We start from the raw sequence: 27,060 nt of genomic DNA, 5'->3' as shown, positions 1-27,060 counted from the left end.
TTTTTATTTCAAAACAAATCATACAATGCCTGCCTGTTGCCTGGAAGAGATCACTTCTAAGTGATAAGGCCGCCAAACGAATTGTACGCTTTATTTTATTCATTATTATTATTATCTCTTAGTTTCCTTCTACGTACAATCTTGTTGAAGAGTTAAATAAATAAATAAATAAATACAATTTGGCCGCCTCTTTGGTACAGTGGTAAACGCGTGAGCGTAGAACCGAGAGGTCCTGGGTTCGATTCCCGGTGGGACAATAAAAAAAAAAATGTCTCGGCCTCGCAGGACACAGAAGGCTGATCACCTACTTGTCCATAAAGAAAATCGATCAGTGAAACAGATGTACATCATCTGCCCCATACCCCACTAGGGGACACGGGACTTCACATTTTATTTACGTTGGCAATACGAGAAACACGTGAACTTTAAGAATGATGTTATAAAAAGTCGATAAAAAACACCTTAAAAAAACACTAACGATTCGTGACATATATATAATGTTTAACAAAATTCTTACGAGACGATGTGAAAAAAAAAACAAGTAAAAAACCCGACGCTGCGCGCCGTTGGACATAAAAAGGCTTGTTAAGAGCTTATCGGAATTATATAGAGCTGTTGCGGAGCTGTTAATACGTAGGCGATAAAGTAAAGAGAAGCGCTTAGTGTTTTAAACAGATGTAGGATGTTTTGTTGGATAAAGTAGCTTTAGTGTCTAGGTTCTAGGATAACTAGTATAGATAATTTAATGTTTTTATTTTTAGTTATTTCTGTATTATATAAGTTTTAGTAGAGCATTATTGTTGAGTTTGTTTGTATGTTTATCTTGTAGGCATACATACTCGTAAAACTAGTAAATGAATTATGATTAATTTTTTAATATATTATGTTATCATAAGTTAAGTATTTGAAAACTTTCATAAAATGTAATAAATTACATAGAATCAAGTCATAAACTCATTCAAGTTTTGTCATAATTATAGAACTAATTGGGTAAACGAAAATATGTTAATTTAACTTAGCATTAAACTCCATACACAATTATAACTCTCAGGTCAATAATCAACATTCCAAAGCGGTATTATCAGCTCCATGGAATCCATCTAACAACCGGTTACAGCCGTGAAAACAATATTGTTAATTGAATTATTATAGAGCTAACTTAATAATTGGTGGGTGTTACCAGCACTATATAATTTCCGATACATTGTGTATTTGTTTTAACGCGTGTATAATTTAAGCGCTCTATATAATTATTTAGAAGCTTGTACGTTAAGTTTATTGGAATTTTAATGCTGGAGCGATTTCGATGCGGTTTTTCGATTTGTTGAATATTTATAAGCAAATAGTATTTCCGTTTGTTTTTCGTAAGAGTAAAACTGGATTTATATCCATTTTTGGTTTAGTTTAGTTATCAAATACGATAATTATATGTTTAAATTTCGGAATTAAAAGCGTTGTGATTTACTATATATATTTTTAGACGGGAATCGAATCCGAGACGTTAATTTCGTAATCATAACCACTCAACTAAAGGGCAGTAAAATACATAAAGCCTCTTTATATGAAATCGGTGTCAAGTGTCCTTAACCGACTTGGGTGAAGAGCTACGCCGAATTTTGTCACGTCACGCCGTGTAACAAGTAGAAAGTTATCATAATAACAATTGATAACTTTTTAGGGTTCCGCATCAGAGAGGTACATACATACTTGGTGTCTGTCGGTCTGTCTCTATATCGAAAAAATATTTAGAGCAAAAAAAAAATAAACATGCTCATTATACTGACTAGCTGAATCCCAAGGCTTCGCGTGCGCTAACTTATTTCCCGGGAACCCATCCAAAAACTGACCGCGCCCAATGCTGCTTAACCAGGCGGTTGCTTTATCGCGAGTTAATTCAGTTAAAATCCAGCAAAGATTATTTGATTAGAGGAAACGTTGAATATAAGGATGCTATTATTTTGATGTGTTTTTTCCATTCGGTTTCTTATGACGGAGTATCGGAAGTACATATGTACACTACTACTGCTAAGTCCTACTAAGTACTACCAGGTTGCCTGGCAGAGATAGCTGTTAAGCAATAAGGCCGCCTCTTGTACAAGCGATGTCTTTTTTCTGTTTATTGTATTCCTGCTGTTTTTGTGCAATAAAGTATTATAAATAAATAAATAAGTATATATATGTATAATGGAGCTGGTGGGTCGCCTGATGGTAAGCGCTACCACCGCCCATGAACATTTGGAGAGGCGTACGGTCCATTGCAGACCTTACGCCTCTACAACTGGATTCATCATCAGCCGTTATATGTTCCCACTGCTGGGACACAGGCCTCCTATGAGGGTTCAGGCCATAATCCACCACGCTGGCCAAGTGCGGGTTGGCAGATGTCACATGTCGTCGAACATTTGATTCTTGGACTTGCCGGTTTCCTCACGACGTTTCCTCACAACTGGATTACCGAGTTCAAATTGAAAAGGGATTAAGACAATTGACGAGAGGATATAATGGAAGTTACTGGGAAGGGTAGGGAAAAGGATATGAGTCTATAGCTATATTAAGGAAGTTGTGAAAAAGATCCAACATTTTATTGCAGCAGTGTGAAAATCGGCAGCCATCTTTGACTTTGTCTTTCAAATGAAAACATGACATCAAAATCGCTCCATCCATTGAGATATACGGACAGACATTGACGTCATAAATTAAGGCCTTCTGCGTCGGATTAACAACTATTTTTATGACTTGTTACACGAGACAGAGCCGGGGCGAACTATTATATATTTTAGACTATATCTTATATATAAAATTCTCGTGTCACAATGTTAGTCTCTATACTCCTCCGAAACGGCTTGACCGATTCCTCTGAAATTTGGTAAGCATATTGGGTAGGTCTGAGAATCGGCTAACATCTATTTTTCATACCACTAAACGATAAGAGTAAGGCAGAACAGCGTTTGCCGGGTGCAGCTAGTTTTTCTATAAAATCTATTTTTCTCACTGCTACCAACCTCGCCCCCAGTCCCATATAAGCGTACCGGGTTTTTCCATCGAACCAACTTATCCACTGGAGGCATTTCCCTCCTGGCCACTTCATTAAAATACCACAATCCCCCGAGATGGTAATGTCTGCGTTTCGAAAATCCCAACAAAAAGTCTTCAGCCGTTTCTGATTAATTTAAATATAGCGTATAACCGCTTGTGTGGACGTTGATAGGTGTTAGTTCAGTTTGTTTATTGTAAATTAATGCTTCACTTTCATACTAATTATATAAAACTAAAAATTTTAAATCACCTCTGTACGTCTCTTCTTAACGCCTAAACCACGTAAGCAATTTAGATGACATTTGGTACAGACATCGTTTTAGACTCAATTAAGGATAGTGGATAGGTTTTATCCCGGAAATCCCACGGGACGTGGGGAAAACCCCGGATTGTAAATTTTTTTCCGTTCTACCCTTATGTGCCACTAGATGTACCATGCGGTTTCAACCACGGACGAACCCACGGGCAATAGCAAGTATTTATAAATAAATAAATAAATATTTATTAATTTTATTTATACAGCTCACGTCTTATTCTGATGTATTCACTACATAGTATAAAGCAAATTCGTTACCCGCGTCTGTATGTATGTATGCTTAGATAGAACAGATTTTGATGGGGTATATGGATGGGCTTTACACCAAATTTAACGCGCGCAAAGCCGCGGGAAAGAACAAGTATTACATAAATGACTATGTTACTCAGAATAGATAAATGGGCAATCAGCTTTCAAATGAAAACTCATCAAAAACCGTTCAACCATTTAAAAGATGAAACCAAAAATACAATCGAACTGATCACCTCCCATTCGAAGGATATATTTTAAAGTCTGGATGATGAATTTTCAGCCCAGACAGAGTCTAGATTGCGAAACCTAGGCGCCGATTCAGGAAATATTCAATATTAGAAGCGTAGGTGGTACAATGGCTGTGGCGTGGGACAAGCTAAGAAATTATTGCCGTATCTATTCGTAAATCATTGTTATTGATTTTAGATGGTTATAATAAACTAGCTGCGCCCGCGGTTTCACCCGCGTAAGTCCATATCCCGTAGGAATATCGGGATAAAAAGTTGCCTATATGTTATTCCAGTTGTCCAGCTGTCTATATACCAAATTTCATTGTAATCGGTTCAGTGGTTTTTGCGTGAAAGAGCAACAAACACACACACATCCTTACAAACTTTCGCATTTATAATATTAGTAGGATAGTAGGATTAGTAGAGAGAATTTTATAGAAATTAGTAGAAAGATTGTGTAGTGGCTTCACTATTTCCTTACTTTCTTTCGACTTTCACACGAGTATTTAGACATAGATCTGAAATTAGCATACATTTATAAATGTGTAGAAATCTAATCAATATTGATATAATTTCGCAAAATCTATAAATCCGTTAATTAATGAATAAATTTCGACCGAATTATTTATTTATTTTATTTATAATACTTTATTGTACAAAACAGAAAGAATAGTTTATACAAAATATAATATGGCACAATGATATTTTGTACAAAAGGCGGCCTCATTGCTAGACAGCAATCTCTGCCAAACAACCTGGTAGGAAAGGAAATGTTCTTTATATATAGATATATCCATTTTATACTTAGATTTAATTTTTTTAACAATCTTTACAGTGTGATAGGTGCATTTTTATAGGGGTAAACACAGGCGAAGCGGGGGCAAGCGACTTGTTTTAAATGTGTTAATCCTATCCTACTAATATTATTAATGCGAAAGTTTGTTATGATGTGTGTGTTTGTCACACTTTCACGCAAAAACTGCTCACCGATTGCGATGAAATTTGGTACGTAGACAGCTGGACAACTGGAATAACATATAGGCAACTTTTCATCCCGATATTCCTACGGGATACGGACTTACGCGCGTGAAACCGCGGGGCGCAGCTAGTACGCTGTAAGTTCTAGAAGGTTTCTTTATTATGACATCCAATTTTGACATGTCACTGTGAATAAAGCAATAAAGCTGGATTAGCAATTATCCACAACTAGGCGGTTCGATGTATGCCGCATAAATCATTTTACAGCGACACAGGGCTTTCTAGTTCACTCGTAAAGCGTTTGGAATGCGCTTGCGCACACTATGCGGATACTTGGTCGGTCCGAATTTAGTTCTACACTATCTTGATCGCGTGGCTTCGCTCGCGCAACTACTGAGCTGAAAATAATTTATTTGCTTTTTCAAACTTAACTGGTTCTCTGTACGAAACAATTAGGGCAGAATTATCAATATATATACAAAATTCCCATGCCACAATGTTAGTTACCATACTCCTCCGAAACGGCTAGACCGATTCTCATGAAATTTGTGTGCATATCGGGTAGGTGAGAATCTGTCAACATCTATTTTTCATCCCCCTAAATGATAAGAGTAAGGCAGAACAGCGTTTGCCGGGTGCAGCTAGTAATGATAAAATTTTAGCTTTTAGAATTGTACTAAATATATAAATACACTAGGCGCTCGTCCCGGCTCCGCCCGGATATCAAGATACCTGTTTTATCCCAAGAGAGCATGTAATCGGGATAAAAAGTGTCCTATCACCTAAATTAGCTAATACCTTGTCTGTATACCAAATTTCATCAGAATCCGTTCTATTGTTTCAGCGTGATTGATGGGCCAACATCCAAAAAAAAACAAACTTTCACATTTATAACAACTAGCTGCGCCCCGCGGTTTCACCCGCGTAAGTCCGTATCCCGTAGGAATGTCGGAATAAAAATTTGCATATATATTATTCTAGTTGTTCAGCTGTCTACGTACCAAATTTCATTGCAATCGGTTCAGTAGTTTTTGCGTGAAAGAGCAACAAACACGCACATATCCTTACAAACTTTCGCATTTATAAATATTAGTAGGATTACATATAGAATGCAGGCCAAAAGAAATCATTTAGTTCAGAAATATTTCAGCAGTATCCCATCTAATATTTACATAATACAATCATATAAAAATGATTTTATATTAATTAGTACAGAACCACCCCGTGTGTTGCAGTCTCAAATCCCATACAGATTTAATTATCCCACAGCTCGCATTACTGTAACACAATCCCGTATGTGTGTTTGTGAAAACCTATGGTACGGATGATTTAATATTATTGGAATCGCTCTTTATGAAGTCCGACAATATTTATTAGTTTTCGTCATTTACGTATGTCATTTCGTTTTATTTACTAGCTGTTTACCCCGGCTGCACCCGTGGTACATTTATAGTCTAGGACACTCAGTGAAGTTGCAGCTTGCTAATGGTGAACGAATTTTTGAAATCGGTCCAGTGGTTTTTGTGTGAAAACCTGACGAACATACATACAAAAAAAACAAACGTTTCCTCTTTATAGAATAAGTTTAGAAGAAGTATTACGATACAATAAATGGATAACAAAAATTATTGCGTCCGTATTACGCTAAAACCGCTGGACCTATTTCGATGGAACGATAGGCGGTATGTTATTCCAGCGTTTCAGCTATCTACGTACCAAATTTCATTGCAATCGGCTCATTAGTTTTTGCGTGAAAGAGCAACAAACGCACACACATCCTTACAAACTTTCGCATTTATAATATTAGTAGGAAGGATTAATTAAAAAAGCCCTTTTGCCAGTCCCCCATCTTCGATCCAAGAAACCCCACTGGTATCCCATAATCCCAAAGCACGGTTTAAATATTCCCCACAAGTTACCGGTTTTTGAACGACACCATAAAAAATCCATTGACCGCAAAAAACGTAAAAAATGCACTTGCACAACGAAATTTATACGTCAATACACTAAAAATGTTAAAAATACTGTTATTACACAATATTTTTATGTAATTTCCATTAAATTGGTGACATTTTGCATGAAAATGGCGCGAATCCTTTAATATACGATATACGTTACATTTTGAGGTTATGTCAATTGATGTTATATTTATTAAATGAATTGATAAGGAAATAACTATGTATATTAGGGTTCCGCAATCAAAGGGTAAACGGGGCGCTGTTACGACTTCGCTGGCCTGATCTGTTCGTCTGTCTGTCACCAGGTTGTATCCCAAGAACCGGAATAGTTGAAAACTTCAGAGACGATGTGTTTCTTTTAAAGAAAGAAAGAAAGATAATACGTTTATTATAACACATACAGGTAAATATAACAAAGTAATTATTATACTTAAAATATATATGTGCCTTAATTAGGCCCGCCACTCAGCGTACTAACCGTTTACATTATATTATTATATTATTACTAGCTGCGCCCCGCGGTTTCACCCGCGTAAGTCCGTATCCCGTAGGAATATCGGGATAAAAAATAGATGTTGGCCGATTCTCAGACCTACCCAATATGCTTACCAAATTTCAGAGGAATCGGTCAAGCCGTTTCGGAGGAGTATGGCAACGAAAACTGTGACACGAGAATTTTATATATATAAAGAAATAAAGATAACATTATATTACACATTCATGCGAAAACAGCTTATCATATCTTAATGAAATTTGGTACAGAGATAGATTACAGGCTGGATTTGCACATAGACTTCATTTCAGCGGGATACCTTGCGAGTGACGCCGCCGGTTCCAACTAGTATAAAAAATAAGCAGTATAAGATATGTGACGAAATAGGTGGAGGTAGTTCACAAACAACAATTTTTGTATGACTCTCAAGACTTGTCACATCTTATTCTACCCTTCTTTGTGTTTAATTCCGATAAAAATATTAAATACAATGAAATCACACTAATATTAGAAGTGTGAAAGTTTGTTTGGATGTTTGTCCGTCAATCACACTGAAATTACTGAACGGATTTTGATGAAACTTGCTATATCTACAGACAGGGTAGCTGACTCGAGTGATAGGATACTTTTTATCCCGATAAAATGCTCCCTTGGGATAAAACAGGAATCTTAACATCCGGGCGGAGCCGGGACGAGCGTATCCTACTAATATTATAAATGCGAAAGTTTGTAAGGATGTGTGTGTGTTTGTTGCTCCGTCACGCAAAAGCTACTGAACCGATTGCAATGAAATTTGGTACGTAGACAGCTGGACAACTGGAATAACATATAGGCAACATTTCATCCCGATATTCCAACGGGATACGGACTTACGCGGGTGAAACCGCGGGGCGCAGCTAGTACAACATAAGATCGATGCAAATACAACATCACAAAAAACTCAAAAATAAATAATCGAGATCGCAGGCTTTATTTATTTTAACAACATAAAAGCATATAACAATATATCTCTCGATAAGATTGTGGGCACGTCGGCCATTTTGTAGTGCGGATTAGCGAACCTGAGTCGCACTATTGTTATTTCATTGGTATTATCGTAAATAACACGCAAACGTCTTGTTTTTAAACGACCAACCGGTCAAGCGTGTGTCGGTGTCGATGTGAGAGCATTAGTGTTAGTGACTGCTCGACCCGGCTCTGCTTGTGTAGATTAAGGTTGATATAAAGGGGAAATATATGTTCTGTGTGTATGTTTACAATGTTTTCACACAAACTGCTGGACCGATTTTAAAAATTCTTTCACGATTAGAAAGCTGTAACTTCACTGAGTGATATAGACTGTATATGTCCTGCAGGTGACGCCGTGGCGAACAGCTAGTCTTTAATCCTTGGACTCTCGGAATCGGCCATTTAGATTTTTTTACACTCAAACTATAATTATTACTAGCGGTCCGACCCGACTCCGCCTGTAATAGTTTATAGCCTTTGACCTTCCTCAATAAATGGGTTATGTAACACTGAAAAAATTTTTCAAATCCGACCAGTAGTTCCTGAGATTTGCGCGTTCAACTAAACAAACTTCATCTTTCTAAGATTAGTATAGATACCCCATAGACAAATCGAAAGACAACTCAAACTGAAATGCAGCTAACCACACAAAAAACCTAACCCCCTCTATCGCAGTCGGTCTACAAACACAGCATGAACGTGACTCCATTTTGGATTCAAGTTACACGTTTGACGGTTAATATTTACACGAGATGTCTCAAGTTTAAGTTTAAGTGTCATGTGGATAGAAATTAATACTTATTGCAAATTGAGGTAGACACTTGGCTGTGTAACTTAAACATAAAATGTTTACAAATATATTTCCGTTGCGCTAACTTCCGCCCGCGTGTCCGTTTCAATTTAAATTTAAATTTCTTTATTTTTTTTCAAATTTTTTTCACATAATATAGATACATATATTGCATTGAACCCCACACTATGATCCCCTGTGTTGTGAGGCTCTATCTCTTTCATCGTATTACATAAAAATTAAATCCTACTAATGTTATAAATGCGAAAGTTTGTAAGGATGTGTGTGTGTTTGTTACTCTTTCGCGCAAAAACAAATGAACCGATTGCAATAAAATTTGTTATGTATATAGCTGGACAACTGGATTAACATATAGACATCTTTTTATCCCGATATTCCTACGGGATACGGACTTACGCGGGTGAAACTGCGGGGCGCAGCTAGTTATTTATAAACTTAGGAATTACATACCCTAAAATACTGAACCCGGAATGGTGAAATTGGGACAATGAGTAAGAGCAAATACATCAATGTCAAATGACTTATGACTAATAGCTATTATCTATCGCAAGTTGTTATAAATGCATTATGTTAATAATATTTATTCATTAAGCGGACATCTATTTATTAAGTGGATTTAATTTATACGAATTTATTTATTAAGTGGACTTATTTAGGAGAGGCTCATTGGTGACCTCCTTAAAATCGATAAGTCGGGGGTTCGAGACTAGACCAAATCTTTTGTGCATATCTGGTAGATGGGATAATAGACCATCGTCTATTTAAATTTATAAGAGTAAGGCAGAACAGCGTTCGCCGGATAAGCTATTTGTAATATACTAGCTGCGCCCCGCGGTTTCACCCGCGTAAGTCCCGTAGGAAAATCGGGATAAAAAGTTGCCTATATTTATTTATTTATTTATTCTTTATTGCACACTTGCAAAATATAAAACAGAGATAAATTAACAAAAGCAACTTAAAACTAGTATACAAATGGCGGCCTTATCGCTAAAAGCCATCTCTACCAGGCAACCGTTGGGTAAAGGACAAAATATTTTATAGCGAAACGCACATAGGCAGGCTATATATTAAACTACTTGTCCGATTTTGAAATTTTTTTCACAAAAAGAAAGCTACATTATTCCCGAGTGTTATAGGATAGTTTTTACCCCGGATCTACACCACTGGCGAAGCCGGGGCAAGCAACTATTGTTTATAATCCTTGTAATAGTTTCATCATTTCTCCAGTAATAGGGTAACAGACAGACATTTCCTCGTATTTGTAATTTAGGCTTAGATTTACGCATGCGACCTTAACATGACTAGGGCATGCTGTCTTTTTGTAAAAACATCGATAATTTATAACAAGCGATGTAAGGGCACATAACTAGTTAGTAAGTATTAACGCATGGTCAGAAAAAAAACTCAGGTATTCGAAAATGAATGATATGATGTGGGGAGGGTCAGCAAAAGTGTTAAAAATTAATTTTATGATATAGGTTAAGATTCATTAACAGTACCTGGCTTCGTCTGTCTCAGAAATAATACATCTATTATAATTATTATACTAGAGTATATACTATTAGTATACTATAGTATACTAGAGAATATAATTTTCAACATGATAAGTTGTTATTAGGTTATTCCATTACAACAAAAAATTTGATTCCCTTCATAATATTCCTGGAGATTTCAGAATATATCCTAAACTGACCAAAGCTTTTACTATTTAATCACACTGATATTATAAATGTGACTATTTGTTCGGATGTTTGTCCGTCAATCACGCTCAAACAACTGAACGGATTTTGATGAAATTTGTTATAGAGACAGTGTAAGAGCCGATTAGGGTGATAGGATGCTTTTTATCGCGATTACATACTTTCTTGGGATAAAACAGGAATCTTGATATCCGGGCGGAGCCGGGACGAGTGTCTAGTTATAATATATAGTGGCTAATGTGTTGATCCTATAATAATCTTTGTTAACTTTTAAAAGGTGGAGCCCTTTAACACGCAAATAAACATTTTGTTTTTATGATTATTAAAAAAAATAAGAAATAACTTTGTTTGCTAACCCTACCAGCTATCTCGGCTGGGATTTTTGGAATACCGTCCGGCGGCCGATGGTATCGCTGGTTCGATTCTCGGCGGAGCCGGACGACTCTATTTGAAAAAAAAGTCTTATCACTTTTAGCCGAGTGACTCACGGGGTGCGCGATGGAAAAAATGTTTGTTTTTTTTTTTGTTCGTGTTATAATAAAATTGTCTTGCGCCCGTTTTATATTAACGGTGGCGTATAGTTTCATATCCTACTAATATTATAAATGCGAAAGTTTGTAAGGATGTATGTGTGTGTGTGTGTTTGTTGCTCTTTCACGCAAAAACTACTAAACCGATTGCAATGAAATTTGGTACGTAGATAGCTGGACAACTGGAATAGCATATAGGCAACTTTTCATCCCGATATTTCGGGACGGATACGGACTAACGCGGGTGAAACCGCGGGGCGCAGCTAGTAGATTTATAATAAATTTATATTGTTATTTACTAGTTCTGCCCGCGTCTTTTCACGCGTTAAAATCGGAGTACTTTAATGGATCTATAGTTATCTATATTAATATTGAGAAATTTTGAGCATTTCAATGCTATAAAACTAAAAATTAAATATATTAATATTATAAAATGTATAAAAGTGTTTCGTTCGGTAAGTGGGGGAGCCGGAGGTTTGCATCCTTTTCCTTACCCTTCCCAGTACTCTCCTTAATTCCTCTCATCGATTCTTTCTTAATCCCTATCCATTTAAGTCGGTTATCCATTTGTAGAGGCGTAAGGTCTGCAATTGACCTTATGCCTCTCCAAATGTTCATGGGCGGTGGTAGCGCTTACCATCAGCCGACCCACCAGCTCCATTGCCGACTGTGACATGAAAAAAAACCACACGTTGTTATCTAGCTAATTTTCGCATAAAAATGTAATATCGACTCAATAATTCGCACCTCAAGCGAGATTACCACGGCATATATGTTAAAATTATACGTAAATATACATAAAATGTATGGAAAAGATGTCTCATAACCGGTTCAATTTATTTTATTACAGAAATGTATACGATACGCTTTGCGGTTCGTGGATTTGTTTGCTCCATGTTTTAGATTTAACGGATTCGAACCCGGTTTATTATCATAATTTCTGTGGATGTATGTTCGTTATGCTTTTACGCAAAACGGATAAAGTGAGATGAATTTAATGTGGTTGAGTCTTGTTTAAAGCTAATAGTAAAAACCTAATAGTAGTAAATCCTATCCTACTAATCCTACTAATATTATAAACGCGAAAGTTTGTAAGGATGTGTGTTTGTTGCTCTTTCACGCAAAAACTACTGAACCGATTGCAATGAAATTTGGTACGTAGACAGCTGGACAACTGGAATAACACATAGGCAGCTTATTATCCCGATATTCCTACGGGATACTGACTTACGCGGGTGAAACCGCGGGGCGCAGCTACTGTATCATAGTGATAAGTTAGTCCCCCGTCAGCTAGTTAGCAGGAGCTTTCAAGAATCTATTCATCATTTTTGGTATATGGGAGTCGAGTACACTTCGGCACGAATTGGCCAGCTCGCACCGGGGAAGTACACAGATAACTGGCGTGAAATAATAGCATGCATTGCTTCGTGTGGTGAATGGGGGAGCAGGAGGCCTGTTTCCTCTTCCTCATCCTTCCCATTCTATTCCTTCTAATCATCAATCCTTTATCCCTTACCCTCTGCCAATTTTCATGGTCGGTGGTGAAAGCTTACCATCAGTCGAACCAGCTTAGTTGCCCGCTATGACTTAAAAAATAACAAATTACGAAGCCTTAAAGAAGAATCCACAATCTGACATTTTAAACTATCTGTTTGAGTATCAAGGAATGTTTGGGCAAAGTATTCTGATTAACCCAGATTCGTTATCCATCCCCAAAACTTATAATAATGGTGTGCTTTATGGAGGAGATGGTAGCTATGGCTATGGTGGTGGATTAAGTCTTCAGGAAATGCACTGGGTGGTTCAGGTGGAAGTCTAGACGGCAAGCGCATTGCTTATCTGTGCCAAGCTTTTGGGAGAAAAGGCTTAAGTTGATTTCTACAGGTTTGGAAGCATTTAAAGACCAGAATATCAGTAAGCCAAGCCAAGTACTCCCTCAAGTCTTTATCTTTGTATTTAGCTGGGTTTAGGTAAGCTTATTTTACGTTAGGTTTCATAATAGCTGAGTAGTTTCTGTCCCTGCCACGTGCGGAAGTGGCCATATTATCAACCCAGCGGCTGGGTGTGCTACCAGCTTATTCTCATTACATTAATAACCAAAATTAAGGCCCAATGCTGGGAGTGACATTCCCAAATTGATGTAATAAAAAGCAAGCGGCTTAATGACTGAGGTAGGTATGTCTTTTGTTAGCTTTAGTCTTCTTGGAAGGGATTTTTCACGTTTTGCCCCGATGGCATTCTTGGAATTATTTTAATTGTCGTTCGCCCTTTTTGTGTGTTTGTCTTGCTGTGACCTAGGAACATTGTTCGACATGTGCGACATGTGGCTATGGACAAATTATATGTGAGCTTGCTATGTAAAAATCCTACTAATATTATAAATGCGAAAGTTTGTAAGGATGTGTTTTTGAGTTTGTTGCTCTTTCACATAAAAACCACTGAACCGATTGCAATGGAATTTGGTACGTAGACAGCTGGACAACTGGAGTAACATATAGGCAACTTTTTATCCCGATATTCCAACGGGATACGGATTTATGCGGGTGAAACCGCGGGGCGCAGCTAGTATTATATATTTCATATTATTATTATTATAATCGAGATAACTGTTGTTTTATGGTAGTTGTAGCCGTGTGAAACCACAAAGCGTGGGATAAATATGCTTTTTCAGTTATAACGCTTTAAAAAACAAATATAAAATTATGTTAATGTTGTTTATATAACATTGTTGTTGTTTTTTTTGGATTGATCGTACTTTCCTACTGCTATATGAATCAGGCTATCACTAGCTAATGCCCGCGGCTGCGCACGTGTTGCGCGATGTCGTCTATATATATATATATATATATATATTTTTTTGAGTTTCATATATATATATATATATATATATATATATATGAAACTCAAGTGACTGTATGGCTTACTGACTGACAGAGTGATCTATCAACGCACAGCCCAAACCACTGGACGGATCGGGCTGAAATTTGGCATGCAGATAGATGTTATGACGTAGGTACCCGCTAAGAAAGCATTTTGATAAACTCTACCCCCAAGGGGATAAATTAAGGGATAAAATTTTGTACCAAGAAAATTTATTAGGACCGCTCGGGCGAGGCAACAGCTAGTTACCATCCTCTTGAATCACTCTATCTATTAAAAAAAACCCCATCAAAATCCGTCGCGCAATTTCACAGATCCAAGCATACACACAGACGGCGCAAAGCGATTTCGTTTGAAACTGTCCAGCGTTTTTTACCCCACATCATGGAGGTCCACAAATATCGTTTGTGAACCGTATCACCGTATCGAATGCCTCTTTGATCTGTGTCGTGACCCCATGGTCCATGCCCCCGAGCTATGTTCACGGGCCATGGCCATTAACTATTGTCATTTTTAAACTTTAAACTTTTCGACCACTCACGACTCTGTGGCGTATTCACGATCGATTTTGAGAGTACCCACTTTTTTATTGCGGCTTCGAACTGACTTATAAAGGCTTAATTTAATTTATGAGCTACTAGACGCCCGTCCCGGCTCCGCCCGGATATCAATATGCCTGTTTCATCCCAAGGGAGCATTTAATCGAGATACAAAGTATCCTATCACCCAAGTTTACCCTGTCTGTATACTAAATTTCATCAAAATCCGTTACGTAGTTTCAACGTGATTGACGGACAAACATCCAAACAAACAACTTTCACATATACAATATTAGTGTGAAGTATGATGTCAGTAATATATTTCTGTTGTTTTTATTACGACAGTTACCGTTAGGGCCGACTTGAAAAAAGAAGGTTAACAATTTGACGCGTATGTGTAACTTATTCTCATATTTCGACGTATTTTAAAACGGAACCACAGATTATATGTAGTTACTATGACAGACAATAAATATATGTTTGATTATCAATTTATCAAAAACTATTAAACGAATTTTGATGGATTAAAGTAGCTTGCTTTCATTCATTGTTATTGAAACTAAGTAATTACAAGTTGAATTAAATAATTTTATTATTACATTTATAACTCAAGAATCGATAAAGCTATTCGCGATAAGTTTTCCTTAAAATAAAATAAAAAATAAAAAAGACGAACAAAAAAACTCCATATAAATCATAACAAAGACGAAATGCATTTAAATTCAAACAAAACCAGTTTATAAGAACAATAATTCTATTATACAAGTTATATACGACATTCGCCATGTCTAGACGCAATTAATAAAAAAAAAACATCAATTTTTTTTAATCCTGGCCATAAAATACGCAACATAATATAGGTTATATATGACATTTCGTTCCAACAGATTATAAATAATTTACAATGTCATTTTGACAGCCCGCTGGCGGGATGCAAATCGCATTTGTTTTAGAAATAATGTTTTTTAACGAGATACCTCGTAAAGTTCACAGTCTGTGCGTTTTATTTTTCTTTATAATGCAAGACGTTAAATTAGGTATGTCGTAATACTGAAGGTGTTTTTATGTTTGTTTGCGAATTACCCAGGATTGAACGAATTTGCACGTATTGTTATTGTGAAATTCATTGATTTGATTAGAATGCTATATGCTATAGATTTTATCGATATTTTGATCTTACTTAGTTAGTTTTTAGATTAAGCTTTCAATCTAGAACCTAAGTATATATAGGAAACCTTACTCATTAGGATTAGATATTTGAAATTGTCGCGATTTTTTTTAAATATATTTAGAATCTAGTTTCAAACTCAAACTTAGGCCATACCCCAGCAATTCCAAGTCCGAATTGGCCAGATTCTTATTCAAAAATACAAAATAACTCTCCAAAATCGAACCCACGACCCACACGCACCATTAACTCGTAGATCATTAAAATATCTCTCTGCCGACTCACGGGCAATCATTAAATCATTTATAACAATCATTACTTTGATAAATTGAATAACCCTATTACCAATACTTAGCGTATTGCAAATAATATATATTTTAATAAATATTCCTATATTTAAAACTGTTTATAATTTTCATGTTATAGAACTAACTTGCACCAACTGTCAAACGCGTAACTTTTTTATAACCGTAAATGTTCCATATATTCTTGGCGCCAATTTCTTAACTTTTTCTTTTTTTTTTTTCTTTCTAAAGATCCTTCGCCTGATCATTGTTAACATGTGACACCATGACCAAAGACATTAGATTCATGATAGAGAAACGCTTAGTTTATTTCGAGATTATATGAAACTTATAAATAACTAGCTGACCCGGCAAACGATGCTCTGCCTTACTCTTATCATTGAGGGGTATGAAAAATAGATGCTGGCCGATTCTCACCTACCCGTTATGCACACAAAATTTCATGAGAATCGGTCCAGCTGTTTCGAAGCACTATGGTTACTAACTTTGTGACACGAGAAATTTATAAATATATAGATTTTAATAGAGTCTATTATACACCCGATCAAACAAAATTTTACGTACTTAATAAAAAATTATTTGAAGATTTACAACAGGATTTAGCCAAGTATAATTGGTTGTAGTACTTTATAAATATGTTTCTTATTTCATATAAATATAAGTATTTAATGTACAGTTGAAAATTTCAGTATTGACGACAATTCTCTCTCTAATAATTTTATTCAATTATGTCATCTGGTCGCGGCCATATTGCATTTAGCATGACGTCACAATACGTCCTAAGCCTAAACATCAATTCATTTCTAAACTCATGTACTTATTCTAGCAAGAAATCATTAAGTTTGTACCGAATAAGCTGCGAAACTTATTTTAATATATAATACTATATTTTCCCAGAAACAAAGGATTTAATTTCGAGTATATTTTCTGGCTTTTCGTTAACTCCGTGGGTTTTCAACCGATTGACGCGATTATTTTTGTGTTTGATAGGGAATTATTGTCATTTGGTGCCATTTTAGAATCTGGAGTTGTACCTCCCCCTTTCCCCAGGGACGGTGTGATCATTTTGTACAAAAGAGTTTTCCGAGTTTAGCTGGAATCTTAGGCATTAGAACTTATATCGCAAAAGACTAATATTATTCGTAATTTCTCTTAAAATCAAACTTTATTCAATCAGACTTCTTACAGAAGCATTTTTGAATCATCATAACACAGTTTTAGCATTACCACCGGTTCGGAAATCAGTTTCCACAGAGAAGAGCCGGCAAGAGACTCCATAGTTGTAAAAATTAAAAACTAATTAACGGATTTTAAACGCGATTTATTCATCATATTAACCCGACGTTTCGAACACTTCACGGCGAGCGTGGTCACGGGGAGACTGAAGACTCCATAGTTGCGTCTCGCGTCAAATAAATATAATAAATAAACAATAAATTATTAACATCCCACCATATTGTACGTCCATTTTCTATCGCCCAGCATAAAACGCGAAAAGCAAGCTGATAGGGCAATCATAAACACATGTTTATAGATTAAAGGCTGAAGTAGCGATATTTAACGTGAATTTACTGTCCGCTGTGTGTGGACCGTGTAAAACTAGTTGCATGCTCGGCTTCGTCTGGATTTTCGTGGAGTTTGACTTGACTTGGTTTTTGGGTTGATTTTATATGAAACATTTTTAATTAATAGTAGATAATGAATATTTTGAACGATGATGGGTGATCTTTTTAATGAATTACTAATTTACTGAATAAAAACATTTACGTGGTTATATTATAAGCCTGAAGAGTTTGTCTGGGCACTCTCAGAAACCACTGGTCCCATTTGAAAATTATTTCAGTATAGATAGTACATTTATAGAGGACTAGCTGCGCCCCGCGGTTTCACCCGCGTAAGTCCGTATCCCGTAGGAATATCGGGATAAAAAGTTGCCTATATGTTATTCCAGTTGTTCAGCGGTATATGTACCAAATTTCACGGCAATCGGTTAAGTAGTTTTTGCGTGAAAGAGCAACAAGCACACACACACATCCTCACAAACTTTCGCATTTATAATATTAGTAGGATAGTATATATATAAATACACTTATCAAGGATCGGTGACAGTACGATAATTTCATGTCTTATTATCCTGATTAGGATAGGCAGGATTAAATAAATTCCTTATGTTAGCCAAACAATATAGTCGATTCTATCATTAAAGCGTATTTTAACTATATTTGTTTAATATTGAAGTAGATATTTTAAGAAGTATTTTCTAGCTATATGCAAGGGGTTAGCCCTTGGTATCTAGGCATTCTTAAAGTAGATAGAGTTCTCCCTCGCTTCCGTGTCGCAATGTTTATCGCGCCACAGACTATATATATTCATATTTTATTTTCTCCATTTGTTCATCTTTCACCTCACAACGCAACAATGTATTGGTATAATTGTTTTAATGGTATTAGTGGAATCAATATTGAAATGTTTTAGTCTGAATATACTTATTTTTTTTTAGTTATATGTCACGCTGTTTGTCCGCGATGGACTCCTAAACTACTCAACCGATTTTAATCAAATTTGCACACCGGGTGCGGTTCGATGCAACATGCATGAAGGATAGGATAGTTTATATTATTTCAATTACGATAAATAACTAATAAACCCGGGCGGAGCCGGGGCGTGCAGATAGTTTTAATATATCAGCAAATTCATAGGTTGAAAATTACTTACTATAGTTAGTATAGACTACCTATATAATAAATTTCATATAAATTTTACCCCGTCTGTTAGATTTCCGGGATATGAAATATCCCATCCTATTAATATTATAAAGGCGAAAGTTTGTATGGATGTATGGATGTTTGTTACTCTTTCACGTAAAAACTACTGAACCGATTGCAATGAAATTTGGTACGTAGACAGCTGGACAACTGGAATAACATATAGGCAACATTTTATCCCGATATTCCTACGGGATACGGACTTACGCGGGTGAAACCCCGGGGCGCAGCTAGTTATGTATAAATATTTCAATGATTTAAACAACTGTAATCCCTACTAATATTATAAATGCGAAAGTACCTCTGTCTGTCTGTCTGTTACGCTTTCACGCCTAAACCACTGGCTCGATTTTGAAATAATTTGGTATGAAGATAGAACTGAACTTGGGAAAGGACATAGGATACTTTTATCGCGAAAAAAGGGTAGAAAGGATTGAAAGAGGGGATGAAAGTTTGTATGAAAGTTCGTTATTGTCAAACCGATTTTGATGAAACTTGGTATGAAGATGGAGCTAAACGTTGGAAAGAACAAACTAAAGTTTTTAATGCGAAGAAAATACTCCTTACTATGTCGCGCGATATAAGCGAATTCTACGCGGGCGAAGCCGCGGGCGAAAAGCTAGTTTCCGATATAACACTGTTCAGACAGCGACTCCTTCTCTAACAGACGACACGAGCGCAATTCTAATGGATCAAATATAAACACAATCTTATATATATAAAAGAAAGTCGTGTTAGTTACACTATTTATAACTCAAGAATGGCTAAACCGATTTGGTTGAAATTTGGTACAGAGATAGTTTTAGACCCGAGAAAGGACATGGGATAGTTTTTATAACTTTGTCGGTAACGCCCCGAGTCTATCTTACCCGTGACTACGCGGGCAAAGTCGCGGGCGGAATGCTAGTTATAATAATATATCCAACAAATATGTCACACACGAGAATCTGCCATATTCCCCCCTAGCTGTAATGGTTTTAGATAAACGCGTACAAACACACAGATAAATAAAATTTATATTATAATCGTTTACAGATGTGGCTTTTATAGTTAACTTAGGTGATCTGAATTAGGGCTGTCACAATCGTAGTCTTTTAAAATGATTTTAGTCTCGAATATTCTTTAACGTATTATATTTAATGAATTAATGTGTGTAGGGAAGGAATGATATAAAATATTTAAATTAACGTGTGAATTTAATTATGGTATACGCGAAAAAATTAAAAGAATTTATGGTTCCTTGTAGAATATTTAACGACATAATCCGTTTCACACCTGACGTTCCATGTTTTCACAAACATATTAGTATAATTTTTAATAAAAGTCATAAATTAAGTAAGTACGTAATAAATGTTTGCGCTGAATAAACGAACCTTTCAATCAACTGCATCAAAATCCCAATGTACGTTAAAAACACATGAGTTTTTCACAACACAAGAATCAGTTCACTCAAAAAAACTTGAAATTCAACGAATATTTTTTCAAACAGACACAACTATCCCCAACGACGCCGCAAGATCGACTGGCGAACAAAAACATGCCTGATTGAATAAGAAGTACGACCTCTCTTTCTACCGTAATCATTTACATACGCGAGAAAGAGATGGGTATAATGGCATGCATTATGGCGTTCTTTTTTCGAATGATTTCTTTGAAAGATCGAGCGTTCGATATTATGGCTATAGTATTTGGTGAGCTATGCTTCTATAGAATGGCCCATTGATAGGGCTGCCCGATATTAAAATTATGAATCTATTAAATTTGAATTTGGAACTAAATTGGGCATACGATATTTGTAATTTATGGTCCTTCGATGTTTGTTTTTGAAAGCGTTTTGGCTAAGTATTATGATGAATATAGGTTTTTATTTTTTATTGCTATTTGGACTTTTGTTTTGTATGTGGCCAGGTTTATTAAATGTCAAATGACGGTATAAATAACGGATTTCGCTTGTGGAATAAGCGAGTTCAAAAGACATATTTTTATTGTCAAAACTGCAATGTAAATACATTTTTTATGTTAATGTGGAAAGAATTTATGGCAATGTGTGAAATAAATTTGATATAAGTTGGTTTTATTAAATATTTTGATATGTAACGTGGTTTTCGATATGAGTGGTTATTAATTTATTTTAAGTATTTTTATTTTTGTGAGTTATTCAAAGAAGCCCTTAATATGTTGTACTTTCCTTTAATTTTCATTATTATTAACTATTTACACTATTAATAGTGTTTTTTTTCTACAATAATACTAGCTTTTGCCCGCGGCTTCGCACGCGTTAATTCGGAGTAGTTTAGTAGATGGTATTATACATATAAGACTTCCTGTTGAATCAATCTATCTATAAAAAAAACTCCATCGAAATCCGTTGCGCAGTTTCAAATATTTAAGCATACATAGGGACATAGGGACAGAGAAAGCGACTTTGTTTTATACTATGTAGAGATTATACATTAAATTAACTTTTATGTTTTTGTAACCCCTGGTCATTGAGTGGGTGTTACAAAATTTAACACGTGTATCTGTTTGTCGTAGCTCCTAAACGAATGAACCGTTTTGTTTGCCGTTTTTTTTTCAGGAGTCGAGTGTTTCATTTGGTTTGATGTCATGTATTACGGAAAAAGAAGTAAAGTTCTGAATAACGACAAAGAGTATATAATGTGAAAAGCTGAAAATCTTGGTAATCCTACTATCCTACTATCCTACTAATATTATAAATGCGAAAATTTGCAAGGATGTGTGTGTGTTTGTTGCTCTTTCACGCAAAAACTACTGAACCGATTGGAACGAAATTTGGTACGTAGACAGCTGGACAACTGGAATAACATATAGGCAACTTTTTATCCCGATATTCCTACGGGATACGGACTAACGCAGGTGAAACCGCGGGGCGCAACTAGTAATACTCTGAAACTAGTTTGATCTTGGACTTCTCGCGTGGTAACCAGGAACAAAAGCGCCTGGTAATTCGGACTATAATCTTTCTTATTCTGAAATTTCATACAGATCAGTTCAGCTGTTTTTGTGTCAAAGAAACGTAGATACAGACCTCACAGACCAACATTGACGTTTATTAATAAGAAAGAACATAGTATTTTCTTGTGTTTGATTTTACGCGAGTATTATACATTTAGAGTAAAAGATAGAAAATGTAAACTTCGATCTATTTAGCTTACACGAGTTCAAAAATCAATAAAATACCCATTTATATCTGAGCTTTGAACCCGGGACCGTCGGGATGTCGTTAATCACTGCACCTATGCGTCATGCGATAAATAAATTGTTATTAAGGAATGCGGGGACAGTTTGAGACGGTGGTGCAATAAAACAATGTTATCTTACTTAAAAGATTCTTTTACCGAAAAGATTGTTATCTTTTGCAGGTAGGACTGTCGTCTACATATTTGTGATGTTTTTGTGATGTTTTAATATAAGTAAATATTTGGAATTTAGCGTTTTATTTACTTTTAAATGGATAATGATATCTTTGTCTGCGGAGATCTTGCTTTGTATAGAGAGTTATACATATTCTAATATTTAATGTGGTGAAAAATTTTATTGCCACGGGACTTTCCTTTGATAACGCGGGTGAGGTCACAAGCAACAGCTAATCAAAAAGGAATCGAAAAATCGTAAATTTATACAGACTGGTGCCGTCTCGAACTCTGGACTTCTCTTGACATAACTATTAAGCCATTACTGGACAATAATTTAATTAATTTAGTATTAATTTCACTTATATGTGTGTGACCGACTGGTTTAGGCTTATTTTAAGACCCTTTAAACGGACGGATTTAATTCAAACTTTGCACACTTATCAAGGATCGGTGATAATACTAGTAATAGTTTCATGAGTTTATCTCATTATCCTGATTTGCATAGTCAGGATTCAATAATTTCCTAACATATACTCTGTATAAGAGCAAGTGAGATAATTTAGTTGATTTTTGTATGTGGGAGTCGAGCACGCTTCGGCACGTATTGGGCCAACTCACACCGGGGAAGTACCACACCCCCACAGAAGACCGGCGTGAAATAGTAGCATGCTGTGTTTAGCAATAATAGCATCGTTTCCCAGTCGATTCCTTCTTTCCAGTCGCCAATCCGTTCCTTTTCCTTTACTCCTCAGAAACGGGCAGTATGGGTATACTTGAACGGGTGTTCATGGACGTTGGTAATCGCTCACCATCAGGCGCACCATCAGGCGCACCACCAGCTAAGTTGCCCGCTATGACATAAAAACAAATTCAATAAATCTACGTGTCCACAGGATAAAGAACCACCATTAAAGAATTAAAGAAATATATTGGAATAAACAGTTTGTGTTCGAGTTTGTTAAAGTTATCAAAACATTATGTATTTTAGCGTCATATATATGTTGTTTGGGGAGCAAATTGTTCTGGGAACGTACACTAGAGACGCGGGTGTCAGCCGCTGTCGGCACTCGAGTACTTTTAATCAAGGGACAGGCGGAAGGAGATGCGGTTTGGTAATATTATTCTGATACTAGCTGCGCCCCGCGGTTTCACCCGCGTAATTCCGTATCCCGTAGGAATATCGGGATAAAAAGTTGCCTATATGTTATTCCAGTTGTCCAGCTGTCCACGTACCAAATTTCATTGCAATCGGTTCAGTAGTTTTTACGTGAAAGAGTAACGAACATCCATACTTACAAACTTTCGCCTTTATAATAGTAGTAGGATATCTGATAATAATAGAACGATTTTAACAATAACTAATTTACTAGTTTGTTTTGGAATTATTGTTTACGCTCGTCCCGGTTCTGCCCGGATATCAAGATTCCTCTATTTGTCCATGCTAATGCGATATCTACCATTCTTTATTTATTACTTTTGCACGCGGAGTAGTGTAATAAACGTTTTACATAGCAACCTTCCTCATGAATCACTCTATCTTTTAAAAAAACCGCATCGAAATCCGTTGCGTAGATTAAAAGTTTAAAGCATAAATAGGGACAGAGAAAGCGACTTTGTTTTATACTACGTAGTGATATCATAATAGGAAACTTACTACTGCGATAATAAACGTAAGGTTATAACCAATATGATCGAAGGCGTCAGGGTGATCGACCGGGCATCTACGGCCCTTTTTGGCCCTTTTCTGCAAAACTTGCAATCAGTTGAATGACGTGGCCCCAAATTACGTGGCCCAGGTGATGGATATTACACCTGGGGTTTGTTAGGGTGCGTGCATGTGGAAGGATGCTTACTAATGATCCAAGTCATTGCTGTGTAAGTCGCTTTGTCGTTTTTGTAGCAGTCATTTATTTCTTTATTTATTTATTTTAAACACTTTATTGTGGTGTCATCGCAGCAGAAATGAATACAAGTCATTTAGGTTATGACTCAGATACCTAGGTCACAGAACATTTAATAGTGCTAATGCAACATTTTTTTCTTTTCGGGGAGGAAATCTTCGAAAGTTTTTTAGGGGAAGAAGCAGAAAATGAAAAAAAAAGGCGTGTGTGCGATTCACACACGGTAGAAGTGAAATTTCAGTAATACGACAAAAGAATGAGTTGAATATATATAAAATAGTATGTATATTTCTGTCTCACTCTTTGCCGGCTTCGTTCGAAACATTTTTGTATTTGCGTCTCTTACCTGTCGTTTTTCCGTTGCATCAGGTTTGAAATCACAACGATTCTAAAGAAGTTTCCCTTCAATATACCCACTTAAACTCAGTGGCCCATCCCAAAGCATATTAGCAGGAACCCCGGGATGTCCTATGGAACGTATCAGTATCCCCACATGCCTACATTGGTGTACCTAGGTATATAAACAAAGGACTGAGTGGTCTATCAACACACAACCTACTGCACCTGTTATATTCTATAGCTTTTCCTATCAAATTATGATAAATAGTTTAGAAGTTATGGAATACGCAAACATACAAATGACTAATCTAATCCCCTGCCGATTAAAAATAAAAACAATCCATCCACATCAAAAATGGCCGATCGTTAATTACACATTCGTTTTACACCTACACTCTCATAAAAATCCGATGCATTATGGACACGGGCTAACCCATCAATCACTATCGCGAATTCCCAAATCAATGCTTACATAATTAGATTTTGAAAATAAATAAAAAAAACACCATCGCATTGTAGGCTATTGGATTTTGGTATATTAATGCATTTTTAAGGGGAATTTTAATGAAATTCGTGATATACGACACTCGGATTGCAATAACACGTAATGGGGGTGAATTATTGAGGTTTTAATGCGATTTTAATTATGATTCAGTTGAAACTTGCACTTCAATCATATTGGAAAATAATTGAGAGACGTTTGATGAACTTGTTATTATGGATTTATTTATTTCAAAATTTAATAATAATATAACATACCAGTTGCGCCCCGCGGTTTCACAGTTTTTCAGCTATCTACGTACCAAATTTCATTGCAATCGGTTCAGTAGTTTTTGCGTGAAAGAGCAACAAACACACACACACATCCTTACAAACTTTTGCATTTATAATATTAGTAGGATTTATCCCCGTGCGAACACAGTAGCATGCTACTATTTCACGTCGATTTTCTGTGGGGCTGTGGCACAAGGCCACTTCCCTGGCTCTATTCAGACCGACCCATGCTCGAAGAAGTCCATATAACAGCATCTATGACAACTTTTCTTTTGATTTATATAGTAAGAAAATATCTAATCAGCACTACATAGTATAAAACAAAGTCGCTTTCTCTGCCCCTATGTTCTTTGTATGCTTAACTTTAAAACTACGTAACGGATTTTGATGGGATTTTTTTAATAGATAGAGTGATTCAAGAGGAAGGTCTATATGAATAATAACATCTATTAAACTACTCCGAATCAACGCGTGCGAAGCCGCGCGCAAAAGCTACTTCCATTATATAGTTATAGTCATTAATAGAGACAGGATAGTGACATATATAGTGTCTCATTGCAACCCGTTTTGCGAAGCCCCACAACAGCTCTGATTCTGTTCTATTGGGGTGAAAACACGATTTTTATAAAGGGCACTTACTACATGACCTGAATGTGTGTTTAATATGTCTTAACGTATCCAGTGCATTTAAACAAACAGAAAATGACTGAAATGCTTAAAAATGTCTCAAATTTTTCAATGTTTAAAAAGCATGGTAATATACGAGAAAACATTCTGATATATTACCAAATTAGTTATCAAAGAATATAACAATTTAATATTGTTTTATTAATTAACTAGCTACGCCCCGCGGTTTCACCCGCGTAAGTCCGTATCCCGTAGGAATATCGGGATAAAAATTGCGTATATGTTATTGCAGTTGTCCAGCTGTCTACGTACCAAATTTCATTGCAATCGGTTCAGTAGATTTTGCGTGAAACAGCAACAAACACACGCACATCCTTATAAACTTTCGCTTTTATAATATTAGTAGGATATTCTTATATCTAAGTATAATACGTACGATTTACGAGTATAATTTGCATGTGTGAATGTGTTTGTATCTGTATTTGTAATTAATTCTCTTGTCACAGTCTTAGTTATATTTAACCATACTCCTCCGAAACGGCTGGACTGATTCTCATGAAATTTTGTACGGATATCGGGTAGGCCTGAGAATCGGCCAACATCTACTTTCCATACTCCTAAATGATAAGAGTAAGGCAGAACAGCGTTTGTCGGTTCAGTAAGTGTGATATAATATATTGAGTACTGATATGTATTATCCGTTTAATATTTTAATTTATTTGTTAAAAAAAATATCGAAAAATAAATAAAAATATGAAACAGACTTTTCCACCTCACTGTACAAATCTTTAGTGTTATTTTTGATATGGCAGTGAACTCATGAGATTACTTCAGTGCGCGACTGTATTTATTATTATTAAAAATATACACTTGTTTGCTAAATCTCTGATCTAGAGGGACTGGTGAATAGATAAATATTTTTGAATATTCACAGCGCCATCTAGTTGTCGATTAAGTAAACCTTGTTAACTTTTACAAGCGGTCAAGTGCGAGTCGGACTCGCGACAGTTAGTGTTCCGTATAAATATGATAAAGACCAACTGTAAAAATTACCCATCCAGTTAGTGACCGTG

At 36.0% G+C, this 27,060-nt stretch overlaps 1 protein-coding gene across 1 annotated transcript in view; it reads right to left on the bottom strand.

The window, feature by feature from the left end:
• LOC119838136 (extracellular serine/threonine protein kinase four-jointed) overlaps positions 1 to 20,513 on the bottom strand; it is a 25,389-nt gene extending 4,876 nt beyond the window's left edge. The window contains exon 1 of the mRNA XM_038363969.1: positions 20,343 to 20,513. The gene's annotated coding sequence lies outside the window, so the exon portion shown is untranslated. The remainder of the gene's footprint in view (positions 1 to 20,342) is intronic.
• Between the last annotated feature and the right edge of the window lie 6,547 nt (positions 20,514 to 27,060).

This window comes from Zerene cesonia, unplaced genomic scaffold (genome assembly GCF_012273895.1).
Source record: "Zerene cesonia ecotype Mississippi unplaced genomic scaffold, Zerene_cesonia_1.1 Zces_u001, whole genome shotgun sequence".
Lineage (NCBI taxonomy): Eukaryota > Metazoa > Arthropoda > Insecta > Lepidoptera > Pieridae > Zerene > Zerene cesonia.
The sequence above is the reverse complement of the archived record's forward strand: the minus strand, read 5'-3'. Positions and strand labels throughout refer to the sequence as shown.